Here is a 7480-nt window from a genome sequence, read left to right on the forward strand (position 1 = left end):
AGAATGGGCAGAGGCTGGAGGGGCATCTTGCTAGGCCTGCTTAATCCCTTACGCTTCTGGCACAGTTCACAGCTCCTGCAATACTCTCTCACTGACCTAAAGAGGTGAGGCCAGTAGAAATTTTGCTCTAGCCTGTCACACATTTTTCCTATACCCAGGTGTCCTGCAAATGGACCATCATGAGCCAACTTCAACAAATCATTGTGATAACTGTCAGGTGTACCACAAGCTGTTTGCGAACTGCTGCTTGGGAATTCTTCCTTCCCCTAGGAGGCTCCCTGTACAATAGCCCATTCTACATGAAAAACCTGCCTCTGAGCATCATTCCTGGCTCTCTCTAATGACACATCACTCTGCTGGGCCATGACGAATTCCTTCTGGCTTTCATTCGAATTCAGAACCATCTCTGATATTTCAGACAAACCCTCGCTTGATCCACCCTGAGAGACACTGTCTGTCTGTTTGCAGTCCCCTTCTCTGCCATCATTTAGGGTATCTGCCACCGACCCAAACTCTTTGTGACCTGGTTACCACATTAACGTGGCCAGGAATCTCCAGTATGTTATTCCCTACCAAAACATCAGCCGGAATTAAATACCAGACAGCAGTCTTCACATCCCCTTTAAAGCCATCCCACTCAAGATGGATTCTAGCCATTGGCAGGTCCACAGAGTACTCAGATAGTGCCACTACCATCACATACTCCCCTGGCAACATGTCCTCTGGCTTCACCAGATGTCCCTTAACTATAGTCACATCAGAATCAGTATCTTGCCATCCCATGAATTCAGCACCATTGACCTTTGCCTCCTTAATAAACCTCTCATTCCTTTGCCATGCCTCAGTCCTAACATAACTGGTGAGCTCATCACCTCCTCCTCTACTACTAGAGAGGATGGGGTTGGCATTAGCCACTGCTATGCTTGCACCTGGACTCAAGGTGGTGCTGTTGTGGCTTTGTTCAGCCTGGGTGCTCAGAGTAATGGAGTTGGCATTTACCGTGGCATTTGGGGTTGTTGGTTTTGGGCTGCCCTTCAGGGTTGGGCAATCTGGTCTCATGTGGCCAAGCACCCCACAGTGATAGCATTTAACCAGTTTATTCTTGGGGTAAGAGTTTCTACCCTCTGGGCCCCCATGAGCTCCTTTATAAGAGGCAGGGCTGGCTTTAGGCCAATTCAGGTGATTCCCCTGAATCGGGCTTCGCGCCTAAGAGGGCCCTGTGCCCTTGCTGTCGCTGGTGTGCTGTACCAGGGCAGCCGGCTTCCCCAGGGGGCAATTTAAAGGGCCTGGGCTCCCAGCAGGGGCTGAAGCCCCAGGCCCTTTAAATTGCCACCAGAGCCCCACTTGTGGAGCCCTGGGATAGGGCTGCGGGGCTCTGGGGGCTATTTAAAAAGTCTGGAGCTCCCCTTGCTTCTACCGCCCCGGCCCTTTAAATAGCCGCTGGAGCCCCACCGCTTCCCCAGTGCTCTGGCAGCCGGGGAGGTAGAAGCAGGGAAGCCCCAGGCCTTTTAAATAGCTCCCAGAGCCCTGGGGGAGAGGCGGGCTCCAGCAGCTATTTAAAGGGCTGGGGCTCCAGCTGCCTCTGCTGCCCCAGTCCTTTAAATAGCCGCTGAAGCCCTGTTGGTTCCCCAGGGCGCTCTCAGCTATTTAAAGGGCTGGGGCAGTAGAAGCAGAGGAGCCCCTGCCCTGGCCGCAGCCAGCCCCCGCTGCACCTAGGGTGACCAGACAGCAAATATGAAAAATCAGGACAGGGGGTGGGGGGTAATAGGAGCCTATATAAGAAAAAGACCCAAAAATTGGTACTGTCCCTATAAAATCGGGACATCTGGTCACCCTAGCTGCACCACCAGCCCTGCACCCCCTGCCCTGCCCGCAGCCAGTCCCTGTTTCCAGCCAGCCCCACACCCCCTGCCTGCAGCCAGCCCCTGCTGCACCCACTGTCCGCACCAGCCCCGCACCCCCTGCCCTGCCTGCAGCCAGCCCCTGCTGCACCCCCTACCTGAACCAGCCCTGCACCCCTGCCCGCAGCCAGTCCCTGTTTCCAGCCAGCCCCACACCCCCTGCCTGCAGCCAGCCCTCCAGCCAGCCCCACACCCCCTGCCTGCAGCCAGCCCCTGCTGCATCCACTGCCTGCACCATCCCCGCATCCCCTGCCCTGCCCGCAGCCAGCCCCTGTCTCCAGCCACCCCTGCACCCCCTGCCCTGCCTGCAGCCAGCCCCTGCCTGCAGCCAGTCCCGCACCCCTTGCCCTGCCTCCAGCCAGACCCTACTGCCAGTCAGCCTCTGCCCTGCCCCTGCCCCGCCCTGCCTCCAGCCAGCAATGTATGTAATATATAATTTTGTTATTATTTATATAGTTATGGAAAGTAAATAATACATGGAAGAAATGAAAGGGGTTTTTTTTACGTGTTTTTTTTTTTTTAAATCATCCCTGCCGGGCCTCCGAAGAAAATGTTCGAATTGGGCCCCGCACTTCCTAAAGCCAGCCCTGGGGCCAGGTTTACTTTTAAATCCTTCCCTCTTCTTGAATTGGGGAGAAAGGTTATTTATTGTCCCCTGGGGTTTACACCCTTCCTGAGCCCTATTTTGGGTATGCCCATACCCAAAATAGGGCTCGGGAAGGGTGTAAACCCCAGGGGACAATAAATAACCTATTACACACAGCTGCTCTCACATGGTCAGGCACAATGTCTAAGAACTGTTCCAAAGTTATTAAATCCAGCAGTTTTTCAAAACGCCCTTGTGCCTTTTCTCCCACAACCCACTTTTTAACAAAACCCATCAGCTTATCAGCACATTCTACAAAACTACAACCATCAGACATTTTAAACTTTCTAACCTTGAACCGCCTTAACACAGAATCTTTAAACCGCTCATAATCCATAATAATAAGGCCCTGTCACCTTTCAGTGAGATATTATATTACAGTCATAACGGCACACAGGGATTCTAAATATACATTCTTTTAGAATGTATATTTAAAATAGTATGTTTGTTTATTGTGATTTATAGCATATAAAAAGGAACCCATTTTCTATGCTGGGTGCATTTTGATATTATTCAAAGCAACAACACAACAGCAACAAGACCCCAAGGAAAAATTCCAGCAAAACTCAACCCCCCAACATCACCAACTGGTGGGACTTTCCCACCAAAGCGCCATTCTTCACAATCATCCATCACCATTAGTCCCCAACCTCTTCAGCCAACTGGGGGAAAGATGGGCCTTCCAGCATGTTTTAAAGGTCAACAAAGGCAATGTGAGTTGATTTTGTCCCATTTCCCAGAAGACTCCCACATGAATGACCACAAACCAGTCAGATCCAAAACGATTGTATTAGAATTTTCTATGATGTCTCCTCTCCTCTTGTTACAAGCACAAAGAGACATGCAATATTAAAGTCAATGGGAGTCTTTAGTGGGAGCAGGAGCAGGGCCATAATTAGCATTGAGATCCACAGGAGTTATAATTATGCATATAAAAATAGATATGTAAGTATTTTGTAGGAATATCATACACATTTTTTTTTAACCAACAAATATTTAGAGTGATTAGACCCCCTGATAAAGCCCCCTGACTTCACTGGGATTGCAGGAGGCATAACTGTCTGAAAAATGTGGTCCACGATTTTTCATACTTTAAATGGAGTTCTACTCTGTATAGTATTCTGATTTAACTCTAGTAATGACCACTTCTATAGTGCTATTCAAACTGCTCCTCCAAATCCTATTCGTACTGTGCCTTGAATGATTTTTAGTTATTTTAAATGAGACTTTGTTTTAATCTTATCACATGACAAAATGTCACGCTCTACTAAAACAAATTGCACTGTAGCAAATAACACTATGCTAAAACATTGATAAACTAGGCATCAGCTGTGTAGCATGTGACATGGTTAAATTTAGACTATAAGCGTTGAGAGACTAGGAAAGGAAATTTTAAATTAGCTCTCTTTTTCCTGATACTTAGAAGATTTATTGCAGCAACTTATTTAACGTTAAATTTTTTTTCAGTTTTACATCTAACGATGAAATGTTAAACTTTCTACTAATGAAACGATACGTCTTCCTTAAGTATTTGTCAATGTGGATCCCGTTGTGTTGTGCAGACAAGTTTGGATTCTTTAAAATAACAGTGTCCATCAGGGCCGCGCATGCGCCTGTCCTCCTTCTGCTCCTATTCGAGGGCTTAAAAAGGGCATGGCAGCTGCAACCCTCCTTCAGTTGTCTCTTACCACCCATGGCAACGAGACAGAATCTGGCAAGTATCTGATCCTTACTCTCCCGTGAGCTTTAAATGCATTCCAGATAAGTTTGTTTCTGGGAAGAAATCCTTCTTCACTTCCTTGTTTTCTAATTCTCTTGATTTGGATGTTCCAAAAAAAGGAAAGAGGAAAAAGCTGGGGGAGACCGCCCCTGTACAGTGGGACCTGGTGCTTCATGCCAACTGCTGTGGTAGACTCCAACCCTTCTGGATTTAAGCCCTGTCCGACCTGTGATAACCTTATTCCTCTTGTTGATGGGCATAGACCACTGGTTCCCAAACTGTGAGTCGGGACCCCAAAGTGGGTCATGACTCCATTTTAATGGGGTCGCCATGGCTGGCTCAGACTTGTTGGGGCCTTGGATGGGGGCCAAAGCCCGAGCCCCAGCCCCACCGCCTGGGATCAAAGCCAAAGGGCTTCAGCCCTGGGTGGCAGGGCTCAGGTTACAGGCCCCCTGCCTGGGGCTTTGGGCTTCGGCTTTGGCCCCCGCACCTGGGACTGTAGGGCTCGGGCTTTGGCCTTGCCACCTGGGGCAGCTGGGCTCAGGCTTCAGTCCCCTCTCCTGGGGTCATGTAATAATTGTTGTTGTCAGAAGAGGGTCGCGGCGCAATGAAGTTTGAGAGCCCCTGGCTTAGACAATGTCTTTTCTGTTTGGCAGAGAGTCAGATCCCAAATAAGTGTGTGATGTGTGTCATTGGGGGACTGTGCCTTTAAGAGCTGAGCATCCCAGATAGAGAGTCTGGGTCAGGCACCGTGAAGCTTTTGTTGGTATTATGTTCAGGGAGTGCAACCAGACCCAGAATAAAAGGGTCTCTTGCAAGTGCCTTAAGCACTGACTTATCCCTGAACACAACACTGTGGGCAAATCATTCTCATCTAGGACTTGCAAGTTAAAAGATGAGTGGCTCAAACTCACCAGCCTTCTTCCCAAAACTGCATTTGGTGCAGAGAGAAAAGAAAACTGCACACACTAGACATATCCAGGCCTCTATTACATTGACAGACTAAACCATTCAGACTGTCACCCTTCTATTTCTTGCTGTAGCCAAGTATTCAAAAGGCCAAGCTATCTTATCTAAAAATAGAGTGAAATGGATCACATAATGCATCTCTCTGAGTTACCAGTTGGCTGATGTACCTCTCCCACTGGACATAAGGGTTCACTCCAAAGCACAAGTGAAATCTTCTGCCTGCTTCACACATGTGCTAATTTCAGAGATCAGCAAGGCAGTGACATGTTATTCTCTCATCATCTCCCCAAAAGGGTAAGTGCATGCAGTGGAGTGTCTTGTTTTAAAAGTAGGTGGAGGTTTTGTTTTGTTTTAAAACCATGGTTCTTCTAGATGTTGTAGTCAGTGTGAATCCTGCAACCCACCCTCCATCTCGTAGGAGTCCTCAGCTACCATGGGCCTCAAATTACAAGGGAATTGAGTGAGGGTTTCAGCTGCCCTTTATGCCCGTGTAGAGGAGCATAAGCAAGCACAGGGAGCATGCAGAGCCCCGATGGACAGAGATATTTAAAAAAAAATCCAATTTTCCACACATGAGGTGCATGCATACACACCGACACTAGGATTCACACTGACAACATCTTGAAGAACCAGAGTGACTGCAGGGTAAGTGTCAGTTCTTTTTAAATAACAGTATTGTATAAAACAATGTGTCACTGTTGGAATAAATGAAAGCCGTAGAGTGATCAAGCATGAGAATACTGAAATAAACCACCTCATACCAATGGCTAGCAAAAAATAAGCAAATTAGTCAATTAACTGCCGCAACCCAAACAAAAATACTAACACGAAGTCTAGCTATTTTGCACCAAAAAACTAAAATTCTAAAAGTATCCACACAAGCTCAACAAATAATAGTGCACCATTGGTATAACATTTTTAGAGGCTGGTCCCTCTCATGGACATCAGTTTTAAATATTATAATTCATCCCATAATTGTTTTTTTTTGTACCAATTAAAATAACATTTGTCATAATGTGTTTTATGTACTGTTAAATAATAATAAAAAAAAAAGTTCCTCAGATTAAAACCCCAGGCCCAAATTGCTTCTCAATACATTGCCTTAAAGCAATTACACAAAACGTGACCCATTTAATATATTAATATTAAAGGGTCAAAAGGGGGACAATGAAGGCCAAAAGCCTAATGGGAAAAAATTGTCTCAAGTACATTGTACTCCATTTTGCTTATTTTGCTTTATACTCCATTTTGCTAGCTTTGACTTAGTAAGAAGAAATTGTAGCCTTGAATTAGTAAGAAGAAATTGTTCTGAGTTTATTCTTTGCTGATTGTATTAATGATTGTTCTTAGAAGAATAGACGTGTTATGCAGTGCTGTAACAAGGACGAGGAACTCAGGGAACCGCCACCGAAGAATGAATGAAGCGGCGGTGGTAATTCGGCAGCGGGTCCTTCCCTCCGAAAGAGACTCGGGGACCTGCCGCCGAATTGCCACTGAAGAGCCTGGAGCTGGCCCTTGCCTTGGTGCAAAAATTCCTTGTTACAGCTCTGGTGTTATGACTGTAATTATTACCTTATTTACCGTTTGGTATGTAAGTGAAGAATGTATGGTAATTAACTGAGAGAAAACAGCTGGGCCAAACGATCAAGAAGGGAGTGGAGGAGTCAAGAGGAAACAACTTTATTATTAATCCCAATATTCTTGGAAAAACATTATGGTATTAAGTTTATATATTGTGAGATGGGATTGTATGTAACTTCTTTACGAGAAAGATGTGACAAATACCGCAACCCCATGCCATACTTTTGGGGCCCCCTGTTTAAAATGAATGGTTTATGTATGATCGTGTTCTACTCCAGTGGGGAGGGCACCACAGCTACTCCAAGAATTAAAAATACTGGGGGGTGATTAAGGCAAATCAGCCAGGTTGTAACCTCCCCTTCCACCAGCGAAGAAGTACCATGTCCTGGGGAGAATCACACAAACTAATTCAGACTAGATTCTCCAGAGACCAACAGACAAAGAAAGGTCTTTTGGATGAATAGCCTGAGTTTAAACTGTCTCAGGACCTTCTTTCTGACCCAGTAAATGGACAGGACCTTCATTCCAGGGAATCCTTGTAGAAGGGTTGGAAGGATTTGATCTAGTAGGGCCCATAAGACTGATGGCTGATATCTGATTAAGTGGTGGCATACATAGAGGAACTTTTTTATTATTTTTAATATGTTCTCTGTAATGCTTTCA

This window comes from Mauremys reevesii, linkage group 1 (assembly GCF_016161935.1).
Source record: "Mauremys reevesii isolate NIE-2019 linkage group 1, ASM1616193v1, whole genome shotgun sequence".
Classification (NCBI taxonomy): domain Eukaryota; kingdom Metazoa; phylum Chordata; order Testudines; family Geoemydidae; genus Mauremys; species Mauremys reevesii.